Source organism: Diplotaxodon limnothrissa, linkage group LG4, assembly GCF_057381915.1.
Source record: "Diplotaxodon limnothrissa isolate DT_005_m linkage group LG4, D_limnothrissa_male_GT1.1, whole genome shotgun sequence".
Classification (NCBI taxonomy): Eukaryota; Metazoa; Chordata; class Actinopteri; order Cichliformes; family Cichlidae; genus Diplotaxodon; species Diplotaxodon limnothrissa.
The window spans coordinates 1,316,667-1,330,522 of NC_140599.1; positions in this window are offsets into that span (position 1 = coordinate 1,316,667).

Below are 13,856 nucleotides of genomic sequence, written 5' to 3' on the forward strand. Positions count from 1 at the left end.
TATTTTAGAGCAATAATTACATCATACTTACCATGTACTTACTTGGCTCTCTGTGAAGGCGGTCGCACTTTTCTCCTCTCCTCCTTCCCCTTATCTTCCCTGCTTAGCCTCTTGTGTCCTGTCTTGTCTCGCGTGCACTACTTTTCCCTTGAACAGTCTCTCACTGTCGTTCTCCAAAACCTAACAGAGAATTATGGATTTGATCAACTGGTCTCTGAACGCTATTGACACCCTCTTCTCAACGAGAAGTCTGGGCTCGGGAGAGCCCGAGTGCCCTGGAGGGACTTTCCCTGCCGGATACACGATGGATGGGTGGCAAACCTGGAGGATCTTGTGCCTGGCGGGACTGTCTATCGAGGACGCTGAGGATATTTACCTATTCGGAACCATGATAACAGGGTTCTTGCTGATCGGAGCTGGCTTGGCCCTGACTTATCGGAGAAATAAGAGAGCGGAACCAGCTGTTCAAACCCCCCCTAAGCTGACCGCTGGAATTGAAGCGATGGGACGAGGCGCGGCCTCCCACACCGAACGCAGCATGGTTAACACCTTGGAGACGCTTGCAGCTGCTGTGAAGACTCAAACTAACACCATTGAGCGTATGATGGGATACATCAGAGAGGGGCCTGCTCACAATAACACCCTTGAGCGAAAGTTGGATAACATCGCAGAACGGCTCACTGCAGGTGTGGGGTCTCAGAACCAAAAGAATGACAACACCACGGAACAGAAGCTTGATACCATCATGGGGAGGCTCGCAGCGCTCCAACGGGAAATCGAGGCCCCAGTGTCAGAGTGCTAAATTCACTGCTCGCATAAAGGAGAAATCAACAATATTCTACATTTGGACACCACGGCGCCAGCTGCTAGGCCCAAGGCTGGAGCCCACCAAAACAACTCCCTGATAACGACTGTGTGATGACTATTCTTCCCATCCCATGAAGGACACCTGGATCGGCTGGAGGACTGTTTACTTAGCCTGATACAGCGAAGGACACTGTCTCAGCTGAACTATGGCCACGCACACACATACACTTACACTGATAAGCACGCACTCATCCCCTCCCTTCCAAACGCCTTCGATGCTTGTTCCTGCGGGGGAAGGCAGCGGGTCTGCGTGCCGCGCTGAAATGGTAGCATGGTGCAGGACGACTGCTGTGTTCCTTCGAATCACCCCCCACCCCCCTATCCATCCCCTGTGGCTTGTCATGTGCTCTGATGTTGTGATGTGGACATTAATGTGCTCTCTGTGCAGAGGAGTTTTTTTTTGTTTCCTGTTCTCATGCTGTCCTCCCATAGGTGCCCAGCGTGAGAAGAGGTCTCTTTTTTTTCCTCTTGTACTTTTCCCAATGTTGTGTAATTTTTTCAGTGTTATTCTCCCAACGCTGCCGGTCTCCGACTGTATTCCCTTGTGTTGTCTTGTTGTTGTGTGTGTAAGTCGGGGGGGGGGGGGCAACCTGCATATGGCCAATAAAGCATTCATTCATTCATTCATTCATGTAGGAGACATACTGATAAACATGATCAATCCTTTATCAAACATTCAAAGGTACAATTTTAATTCAAAATAAACAAATATACATACTAATAATACAAATAGACATTTGAAAAAGTCAATCTTCATGACTCTTCTGCTTCCTGTAGAAGACACTTTAGTGATCTGCCTGTCCAAACAACCAGTCTTTGTTTTAACACGAACCTGACGTACAAGTCCTTTACCGTCAGAAATTGCTTCCACAATCCTTCCAGTCACCCAAGAGTTACGAGGCGCAGAATCATCGACAACGATAACCACATCCCCAGGAAGTTCCGTCCGATTCTCTGCCACGTCTGACGCTCTGGGGCAGGTACTCCTTAACCCAGCGCTTCCAGAACAGGTCAGACATGTACTGTACTTGCCTCCATCGACGTCGTCCATACACGTCCCCCTTCTGAAACACTCCTGGTGGTATCAATGGCTTGGTCTTAAGCAGCAACAGATGGTTAGGAGTCAAGGCCTCCAAATCATTAGGATTAGTAGAGGCTTTGGTTATTGGTCTACTGTTCACAATAGCCTCTGCCTCACAAAGAACTGTACAAAGGCCTTCTTCGTCCAAATTCTGCACTTTCAAAATGGAATTTAACACCTTCCTGACAGACCTTATGAGACGTTCCCAAACACCGCCATGACGGGAACCAGCAGGGGGATTAAAAAATCCACTTTATGCCCTTTTGCAGCAGCATCTCATGAATCTGTTCCTGATTCCATCCTTCCACTGCCTCTTTCAACTCACGTTCGCCACCCACAAAGTTCACAGAGCACACTTCTTCCAGTGTAACCTCCTGGTCCAGTATTATGTCATTTCCTCTGGGAATATTCCTGTCCTGTTGCTGTCGGTTGCCACCAAACATGAACCCAAAATCACCAAAGAAACTGGAGAAGATCTTGCTGTGAGAGCTGTGGTGACCCTCTTTTAGCCTGTACTCTCCATACATGTCATACTGTTTCCTTTTCTCCTTATCTGAGAGGACCTCATAGGCTGCCCCCAAGTCTGCGAACTTGTCCAGGGCTTGCGGGTCGTCTTGGTTTCTGTCGGGGTGTAACTGCAAAGCCAGCTTTCTGTAGGCCTTCTTGATGTCCCTGATTGATGCACTCTTGTATTCATTTGCATCAACAGCATTAACTAAATTGGCCATTTTAATCTCTGGATCATTTACAGAGAGCTTTCCAAAATCAAGGTTCACTGGCCAATTAATTTCTGGTTCAGCAAGAAACTTTGGCCCTGACAACCAGGAATCATCCTTGACAAACTTCCGTTTAAGGCTCACAGCTCGCTGTTCTACAGCCTTCCTATTATTTGACATTTTTACCCGATTGCACCTAAAAGGTAAACCAATGGTGTAATGACCATCAACCAACTTAACAGAGTCAATCACTGACTTCATAAGCTGCTGATCTTCTCTAGACAAAGCAAACTGCTCATCCTGAATACATTCTGGAAAATCAGCCTTCATTTGACCTTCCCACAGCTCATCCAATCTTGACACGGAAATCCTATTGACACTCACATCAAAAATGTCAGTCTTACGATCTTCTCTGAGAGTCACCGTCCAACCCAGCATAGTTTTTACCGCATAGGGACCTCCATCCTGACTTCTAACAACCTCCCATGGCTCTAAAGCCTTGGGCACATTGGTCCCGATCAACAGGTCTACCCCGGAATTTATCTCCAGTATCTTAATATGGCGCAAATGTGGCCATCTACTGAGATCTTCCTGTCGAGGAATATTACATTGATGAACAGGCATGCTTTTCTGAGTAAATAAGTCAGGCAAGTCACCGTAGTGATCTAAATCCAAACCAGCTACTTCCAAATCTGAAACCACGTAACTACTGACCATTTTCTCCTGACCCATTGTCCGCAAAAGAATGCCAGTTTTCCTTCCTGAAAGATTCAACCTATTCATGAGCCCTTCAGTACAAAATGAAGCTGAGCTCCCAGGATCTAGAAAAGCATAGGTTACCAATGACTGAGTACCTTTCTTAGACTTCACTCTAACTGGTATTATGGACAGAGCACTATTTTGCTCACCGGCCCCAATAACACCACTGCTTTGCACAGCACATGAAGGACCTTCATCTGGTGGTTCTCTCCCTCCTATAGTTTGCACTGAAACACTTTCCCTCTGCTTGGAGTGAATATGTAAGAGTGTGGGGTGTTTCTGATTACAAACTTTACACAAGAGACGTTTCCTACAGTCCTTGCTTCTGTGCCCAATGCGCAGACAACCAAAACACACACCATTCTCTTTCAAAAAAGATAATCTGTCACAGTGCAACTTTCTTTCATATGAAGGACACAAATCCAACATGTGCCCTGCTCCACAAAACAAGCAAACCTTGGTCACAACTGAACCACTCTCTCGCCTCAATGCTGGCTCAATCTTCCCTTCAACCTTGGCCACTGTAGTAGCAAAACTACTCCGCTTAGCCTTAGGGTAAAACTGAGACTTATCATTCCTCGCCTCTTTTCTGATGTCTGTTGGAGGATCCTGTATGTCTCCAAACAATGGGTCACTTGCGATCTTAACTTGCTTTTCGACAAACTCAACAACGTCGCAAAAAACCACTTTACGTTGAAATCTTTCCTGCAGATCGCAGACAACTTTCCTCCACTTATCCCTGAGCTTATAAGGCAACTTTTTTATAACTGCTTGCATATTAGCAGAGACATCCAACTCATGCAAGGACTCAACGTCTCCCATTGCATTACAACATTGCCTTAATAAACACCCATATTCCTGCAACGCCTTCACATCATCAGATTTTATAGATGGCCATTTACTGACCCTTTCGATGTAGGCAGCAGCAATTTTCAGCGAATTGCCAAAGTTCTCTTGGAGCAAAGATTTAGCTTTAGCATATCCATACTCAGCAGGCATATACTGACAGCTTCTGACCATTTCTCTTGGATGGCCTCTAGTGTATTGCTCGAGAAAATATAAACAATCCTTAGCACTGTGAGCTTGACTCTCCACCATGTGCTCAAAAGCTCTCATAAATGTTTGATATTGCAAAGGATCACCATCAAATAACTGAATGTCACGACTTGGTAGCAAAAACAGAGACTGCTGCTCAGCTAATAAAGTTGTAATTTCATTTTGTTTCTTCAAAACTGTGACTAGATGATCATAACCCTCACTACCTTGCACTGTATGTGTAAGAGGTTTCGATTGTGCGTGAGACTGCGACATCATCCGAGTAGTCGAAACTGCACCTGGAAATACTTGATATAACTTCGTCTCTGACTGTTCCAACGAAACGACCTTGGGCTGAGAAATATTTTTAACCTTGGGCCTTACATCCAATACCTGCGCTTGATGATCACTTGCATCAACACCCTGATATGGTCGCTCTGGTAACACAGGTTTGAACGTCGGAGCATTGGGATTTAAAAACGACTAAACTCCCCTGCTCTCGTTCTAAATTTAAGTTAAGATGGCGCCGGTGAGGTCGGCTGCCGTCACGACTGCTCCGACCACTTTTTCTTTGTCTTTGTTTTTTAAGTTAGTTTTCAGCGTTTCTAAATCGGCAAAATCATCACCATTGGGTACATTAGGTATGACAGTGACACTCTTGTTTCTATTGGTATACAATGTACTCACAATTCGAAGTTTTTAACTCCGGATCCGAGCTGGCCGAGTGAGATCTCGAGGGAGAACAAAGGGAAGCGGCGGCGGCCTAGAGGGGCTGCAATCGGGACTGCAATCTCCTCTGCTTCACCGAGACATGGCTGAACCCAGCGGTGCCGGACCACGCCATCCAGCCGGCCGAGTTCTTCTCGGTTCACCGCATGGACAGGACACGGGACTCGGGGAAGTCAAGGGGAGGCGGCGTGTGTTTAATGGTGAACAACAACTGGTGCAACAGTGCGAACGTTGTTCCTCTCACACGCTCCTGCACACCAAATCTGGAACTACTGTCCATCATGTGTCGTCCTTTTTATCTACCTCGGGAATTTACATCGGTCATTGTAAGTGCCGTTTATATTCCACCACAAGCGGACACGGTCACCGCCTTATGCGAGCTGCATGAGGCACTCACACAGCACCAGACACAACACCGGGACGCTGCGCTTATTGTGACGGGGGACTTTAATAGCGCCAACCTCAAACGCGCAGCGCCGAACTTTTATCAACACATCACCTGCCCCACCAGGGGTGAAAGGACAGTGGACCACTGCTACACTACGGTCAAGGACGGCTACAAGGCACAATCCCGCCCCCCGTTTGGCAAATCTGATCACGCCGCCATCTTCCTCATGCCAAAATACAAACAAAGGCTGAAACAGGAAGTTCCGGTTCAGAGGAAGGTCGCGCGCTGGACGGATCAATCGGTGGCCGCGTTACAGGACGCACTCGATGACGCAGACTGGGGCATGTTCAGAAACAGCTCCGACGATGACGTCAACGTGTTTACGGAAGCGGTTGTGGGATTCATCGGGAAACTAGCGGATGATACCGTGGAGACAAAGACTATCACAACGTTTCCCAACCAGAAGCCGTGGGTGGATAAAACCATCCGCAACGCTCTGAGATCCCGCACCGCTGCCTACAACACGGGACTCACGACGGGGGACATGGACCCGTACAAAGCCGCGTCATATAACGTGCGGAGGGCGGTGAAAGAGGCGAAGCAGCGCTACGGGAGGAAACTAGAGTCACAACTCCAACAGAGTGACTCTAGGAGCCTGTGGCAGGGACTAAGGACAATAACGGACTATAAAGCACCAACAACCGGTATGACGAACGCGGCCGTGACTTTGGCAGACGAGCTGAACACTTTCTATGCTCGCTTCGAGGCTGCAGCTAAGGTCTCCAACAATGCTAGTGTTAGCGGCGCTAACGGCTGCAGACAGGAAGATACTGCCAGCACCGGAAACGTGCTCGTCATCTCCGAGCATGAAGTAAGGAGAGCCTTCAAGAGAGTGAACACCAGGAAAGCAGCAGGACCAGACGGCATCCCAGGTCGTATCCTAAGAGACTGCGCATACCAGCTAGCTCCTGTGTTCACTGAGATATTCAACATCTCTTTATCTCAGTCGGTGATCCCCACATGCTTCAAAGAGTCCATCATTGTTCCTGTCCCGAAGAAACCCCACCCTGCTTCTCTCAATGACTATCGCCCTGTAGCCCTCACCTCAGTAGTGATGAAGTGCTTTGAACGCCTGGTCAGAGACTTCATCATTTCTTCACTACCAGACACACTGGACCCACTACAGTTCGCTTACCGTCCAAATCGTTCCACAGACGATGCCATCTCTCATCTCCTCCACACATCACTCACTCACTTGGACACTAGAAGGGGGAATTATGTTAAAATGCTCTTCATAGACTACAGCTCTGCATTTAATACCATAATTCCCTCCACACTCACCACCAAGCTGGAGCATCTGGGACTCAGCTCATCTATGTGTCAGTGGATCTCCAACTTCCTAACTGGCAGACCACAGGCAGTAAGGATGGGCGGACATGTCTCAGCCTCCACCACTCTCAGCACTGGAGCCCCCCAGGGGTGTGTTCTGAGCCCCCTGCTGTACTCTTTGTACACATATGACTGTGTGGCCACTACCAGCTCCACCACCATCATCAAGTTTGCTGACGACACCGTCGTGGTGGGCCTGATCTCTGATAACAACGAGACGGCCTACCTGAAGGAGATTAGGAATCTGGAGAACTGGTGCCAGAGGAACAACCTCCTTCTAAACGTCAGTAAGACAAAGGAGCTGATAGTGGACTTCAGCACTAAGCAGGAGAGGAACTACCAGACCCCCGTCATCAACGAGTGCCCAGTGGAGAGAGTGGACAGCTTCAAATACCTCGGAGTTCACATCACGCAGGACCTGTCATGGTCCTGTCACATCAACACCGTGGTGAAAAAGGCCCGACAGCGTCTCTACCACCTCAGACGCTTGAGAGACTTCCAACTGCCCTCCAAGGTGCTCAGGAACTTTTACTCGTGCACCATAGAGAGCATCCTGGCGGGAAACATCTTAACCTGGTTCGGGAACAGCACCATGCAGGACAGACGAGCTCTACAGAGGGTTGTGCGGTCAGCTGAGCGCACCATCCGCTCCGAGCTCCGTGACCTGCACTCAATCTACAGCAGGCGGTGCTGGACCAAGGCCAGGAAGATGGTGAAGGACCTCAGCCATCCCAACAACAGACTGTTCTCTCTGCTGAGGTCAGGAAAGCGATTCCGCTCCCTGAAGACCAACACAGAGAGACTGAGGAGGAGCTTCTTCCCGCAGGCGATACGGTCTCTCAATCACACCACCACACAGTCCTGACCCACACATACAGTTCTTACACACACACTGGACTTTCTGGACTTTGGTTTTGCACAACACTGGTCACTATATTCTTCATTTCCAGTTAATACTTGTACAGTTGCTGTTATTGTGTATATATTTATTTAGATTTAGATTTCTTCATACATTCTTATATAGTTCTATATTGTGTATTTTGTTGTACAGTTATTTTATTTTCAACTTTAATTTATATATTTTATCTTATTCTCCCAGTTAAATTTACCCTTCATTCTAATTTGTGTTGTACAGTTATTTCATTTTTAACCTTAATTTATATTTTATTCCTTCCTAGTTAAATTTACCCTTTTTAATTTTTCATATTTATTTCCTATCTTATTCATAGCCTTTTCCTTTTTTGTTTTCTTTAGGTCACGAGCAGTTGTCCAAGCATTTCACTACATATCGTACTGTGTATGACTGTGTACGTGACAAATAAAATTTGAATTTGAATTTAAATAAGAATTCATTCCATCAGATTTAACATTAGCAGCACTTGAGACTCGGGACATTTCAGAAGTTTTTAAAACATTCACCTTTGCTGCTGAGGCTGCTATTTCAGTTTCTAAGTCAAGCAGCTCCTTTCTTTTCTTAAGCTGTATTTCTTGTTCTTCCAAAGCATGCTTTTCTTTCAACAACCTCTGTCGAACAAGAAGGGCAGCCATGTCAGCTTCTGCCATTATGCGTGCTGACAAGGCAGATTAAACTATTGAGCCACTGAGTTTGCTTTTCCTACAACTTCTGCTTACAACATTAGAGATGCTATCACTTGGATTAACATCATCTATCGTAGTGTGCCGTTCTGTTTGAAGCCTTTCAATCTGATTCTCCAAAGCCTTAGCAGTAGGTTTCGGCTGTCTTTTCTTTCCATCCACATCACCACATTGTATTAATTGGTGTGTCTCCATTTTTTTCAAAACATTACAAAATCCAAACGCTGAACTGCACCTATGCCACACAGCCTCATTCCAACACATCAACTTGATGACATTCCCTTCAATAAACCTTGGACACACACAATTAACAGGAGCAATATCCCCCACTATCTGCCTATTAAACCTAACTAACTCAACCTAGTCTTCCGTACATACTAGCGGTGGGTATTTATGTACCTCCATACCGTCAGATGTGAGGAAGACAAACTGTCTTAAACACAAACTGCGGCGGTACTCCCAAGCCAATGGCTTCAGCCGCCTGATGCACAATAACTAGAAAGAAAATCAGTACAAGGCCTTGTGCAGCTGTACTGCTAAAACCTAACAGGGGAATAAGACTCCTGAAAGAAATCTGTATTGTGTAGCCAAAGGCTTAATCTAACAGCGTGTGGACAAAGGCAACAGCAAACTATAAAACTCTCACCAATAAAACTCATCTATATATAAATAAGACAATAAAACCTACAAAATTTTCTGTTGACAATTTGTTGCGGCTCCTCCAACCTATGGTCGCGGCAGGCTAAACATGAGGACACCGATGACGCGCAGCAATGAACACATAAAATACACTGTAACATTTGCTCCTTTTATTCCACATGCAACTGTCCAATATACAAATCAGCACATGGGATTAACTATTAAACAAATGCACAGATTGCACAAACAAATAACTGCAATTTACCAATAACTAGTGATGTGACGTTCTGCATCGAGGCTTCGAAGCTTGTGTCAAATCAAAATCAAATCAAATCACTTTTTATTGTCACATCACATGTGCAGGCACACTGGCACAGCACATGCGAGTGAAATTCTTGTGTGCGAGCCCCACAAGCAACAGAGATGTGCAAACACAACAACACAAACGAGCAAAATACAAGAATGGCCAACCTGAAACTAATAAATATATGTACAATATATAATAGTGTATGCATTTCTGGATGTGTATACTAAATATTTTCCTACGTGTGTGTGTGTGTGTGTGTGTGTGTGTGTGTGTGTGTGTGTATACACATTTTTACAAATTAAATAGTAAAAATAATAATAATAATAATAATAATAATAATAATAATAATAATAAATATATAAAAATATACAGAGTTGAATATGTGCAAAACAAGTGGCATTTATATACAGTGTGGAGTGCATAATGTTAAAGTTCCAGTAGTGAAGCTGAGGTGTCTATGACGTGTTCAGCAGTCTGATGGCCTGATGGAAGAAGCTGTCTCTCAGTCTGCTGGTACGGGACCGGATGCTGCAGAACCTCCTTCCTGATGGAAGCAGTCTGAACAGTTTATGGCTGGGGTGACTGGAGTCCTTGATGATCCTCCCCGCTTTCCTCAGGCAGCGCTTCCTGTAGATGTCTTGGAGGGAGGGAAGCTCACCTCCAATTATCCGTTCAGAGCACCGCACTACTCGCTGGAGAGCTTTGCAGTTGTAGGCGGTGCTGTTGCCGTACCAGGTGGTGATGCATCCAGTGAGGATGCTCTCAATGGCACAGTGATAGAAGGTCCTGAGGATGCGGGGGCTCATGCCGAATCTTTTCAGTCTCCTGAGAAAGAAGAGGCGCTGCTGCGCCTTCTTCACTGTTTTGTTTGTGTGTACTGACCACGTAAGATCCTCAGCCAGATGTACTCCAAGGAACCGGAAGCTGCTCACTCTCTCCACAGCAGCGCCGTTGATGGTGATGGGGGTGTGTACTTCTCTGCACCTCCGGAAGTCCACTATCAACTCCTTTGTCTTTGCGACGTTGAGGGTGAGATGGTTGTCTTGACACCAGTGGGTCAGGGCGCTGACCTCCTCCCTGTAAGCTGTCTCATCACCGTTGGTGATAAGACCCACCACTGTAGTGTCGTCCACAAACTTCACAATGATGTTGGAGCTGTTAGTGGCTGTGCAGTCGTAGGTGTAGAGTGAGTACAGGAGAGGGCTCAGTACACACCCCTGTGGAGCACCAGTGTTCAGTGTGATGGGGGATGAGGTGATGCTGCCCAGTCTGACCACCTGGCGTCTGTCAGACAGGAAGCTAAGGATCCAGCTGCAGAGGGAGCTGCTCAGTCCTAGATCCTGCAGTTTCCTGTCCAGCTTCGAGGGAACGATGGTATTGAATGCTGAGCTGTAATCTACAAACAGCATCCTCACATATGTGTCTCTCTTCTCCAGGTGTGACAGGGCAGTGTGTAGTGTCAGGGCTATGGCATCATCAGTGGACCTGTTGTGGCGGTATGCAAACTGTAGAGGGTCCAGTGAGTCGGGTAGTGCAGAGCAGATGAAGTCCCTGACCAGCTTCTCGAAGCATTTGCTCACGATGGGGGTCAGGGCTACAGGTCGCCAGTCGTTCAATGAGGAGATGGTGGAGGATTTGGGTACAGGGACGATGGTGGCCATTTTGAAGCAGGCTGGGACTACAGACAGAGAGAGGGAAAGGTTGAAGATGTGTGTGAACACTCCAGCCAGCTGAGCCGCGCATGACCTGAGGACGCGGCCGGGAATCCCGTCCGGACCAGTAGCTTTGCGTCCGTTCACCTTCCTGAAGCACCTCCGCACATCCTCCTCAGACACAGTGTGCGCACTGACGTCATCCGCGGTGCGCACACTGTCCGGTCTCATGGTGTTCGCTGTGTCGAATCTAGCGTAGAATACGTTTAGATCCTCACACAGAGAGTAATGGAGGGGGCGTTTCCGCGATGCGCGTATCGAGGCTTGCTTCATTTATGGGAGGAGCTGAAAATGATGACGTCCGAAGCCTCGCTGCCCGGCTGTACCACGTGACTGGTTCATGAAGTGGTTCGAACTTTGCCGCAAGATATGACAGCGATATAAACCCCTCAGACTTTATTCAAAATGTGGGTGTTTGATGGAGAGTTGCGGTTAGTGAGAGTTTGGAGACAGTTTGGAGGTTTATGAGAGTGAGGAGAGAAAGTCAGGAGAGAATGGAGCCAGCTAAGGAGAGGAGGATGTCCTCCCCTGTGTGGGAACATTTTGATCTTATTCCTCCCAACAAGGTATGTAAATTTCTACAGAAGATGTATTTTCATGATACTGATGGTGCAATACAATTTATGTTGAGCTGTCTTGACTTTTGTACAAGGTGAAGTGTTTGCTATGTGCCAGGGAGCTGGGATATAACAACAACACCACCTCATCCATGCTTAGGCACTACAGAGCTTTGCATGAGAATAAGGGGAACACCGATTGTGGAGCAAGACCAGGTGAGCCATCAAATGCCAGGATAATATAGCATGCAGTAATGTTACTAAATGATAATAATAATAATAATAATATTATCATTATTATTATTATTATTATTATTATTATTATTATTATTATTATTATTAATAATAATAATAATAATAATAATAATAATAATAATAATAATGGATTGGATTTATATAGCGCTTTTCAAGGCACCCAAAGCGCTTTACAATACCACTATTCATTCACTCTCACATTCACACACTGGTGGAATATAACAATATTATACAACTGTTATAAGTTACGTGTGTGATATTTATATTTGTGCTTTGTCTTTATTGTCTTTCCTCAGGAGAACAATCTCAAATAGATGAAGACCAGGGGCCTGTTCTTCGTACCTCGCTAAGTAAGTTAGCTGGATTTGATTGTTGACGATTTCGCGTGATCTTGGGTCGTTCGGTTCCCCGAAGCTCATCCGGGACTTGCTGCCATAGCAACAGAGCCGTAAGCAGGTCCCGAACAGGTTTACTTTATGTAAACAGGATTAGATCGCGGCCACTCAGGTATGTCCGCTTCATGTATACGAAAGCAACAGCGATATTCCACCACTGTTTCACCATAAATAAATAACATCAATGTAACTAAAGATAATGCAGCACCTGATCCTTTTATTGATGTCACACAGATACATACAGGTCATTTCCTAAAAAAGGGAAATGTACTATTAACATTCTATTACATGTATGTGATTATTACAGATGTAATTCATATTTCAGAGTAGTAATAGTAAATTACTTCGTGTAATCAAGATGAGAGACCACAGCTATAAAAGCGAAGGTGGATTTGGGAAGTCTGTCGCAGTCATATCCTGTCCGTATACGCGAGCCACCCATTGTGGAAGGTGCAAGATTGATAAGGAGAGTCTTCAGAATCCAGCGTATATTGCGGGATAGACAGGATCCTTTAGCTCAGCGCGACAGTGTGCTCATTGAGAGATATCGATTTTCCCGTGAGGGTATTATTTACGTAACCAACTTGTTGACGAGGGGGTGCAGGACCACCACCTGTCTTTTTTTGCTCTGCCCTTTTCTTGGTTGCTGTTATAAACAAACAAACAGATTATTCCAGGGTCTCTTTCCAAGAGACTAAAAGTATAAGTGATAAATATTACCATTCTGTAGGATATTCTTATATTTCACTTTTACTTGTTCCCATGTTCTAGTGGGTCCTGTTGTGGCTCTAATGTGAAAGAGGATATAATATAACATATTATAATATAATATAATGTAATATAATATTGGATAATATAGTGTGATATGATAAATCTACCCTACCGCCTACTGGTGTTGGCCAGAGGGGCCGATGGCGCGATATGGCAGCCTGGCTTCTGTCAGTCTGTCCCAGGGCAGCTGTGGCTACAACCGTAGCTGCCTCCACCAGTGTGTGAATGTGAGAGTGAATGAATAGTGGCATTGTCATGTGCTTTGGGTGCCTTGAAAAGCGCTATATAAATCCAATCCATTATTATTATTATTATTATTATTATTGTTATTATTAAATTACTTACGAGTTTAATTTGTCAGCAACTTCCTGCCAGCCCTCTCTCCTTGCTTTTGCAGCCTTTGCAGTATTCCCTTGCGTTTTAATTAAACTCTGAAACTCCTGAAATCCCTCACTCAAGAGTTCTTGCTCTGCTGCCGAAAAATACCGAGCGCTCTCCTTCGACATTTTCGCCGACCAATCAAAGGGTTGCTGATCAATGTTTCTACTATCGATGCGTAGCCCCTTTTACGACACCCAGTGATGTCACATTACTGCGTCCAGCTGTACTAATCGTCAACAACAGGTGTGTTCGGAGAACCGGGATAGCGAGCTCAAAGTT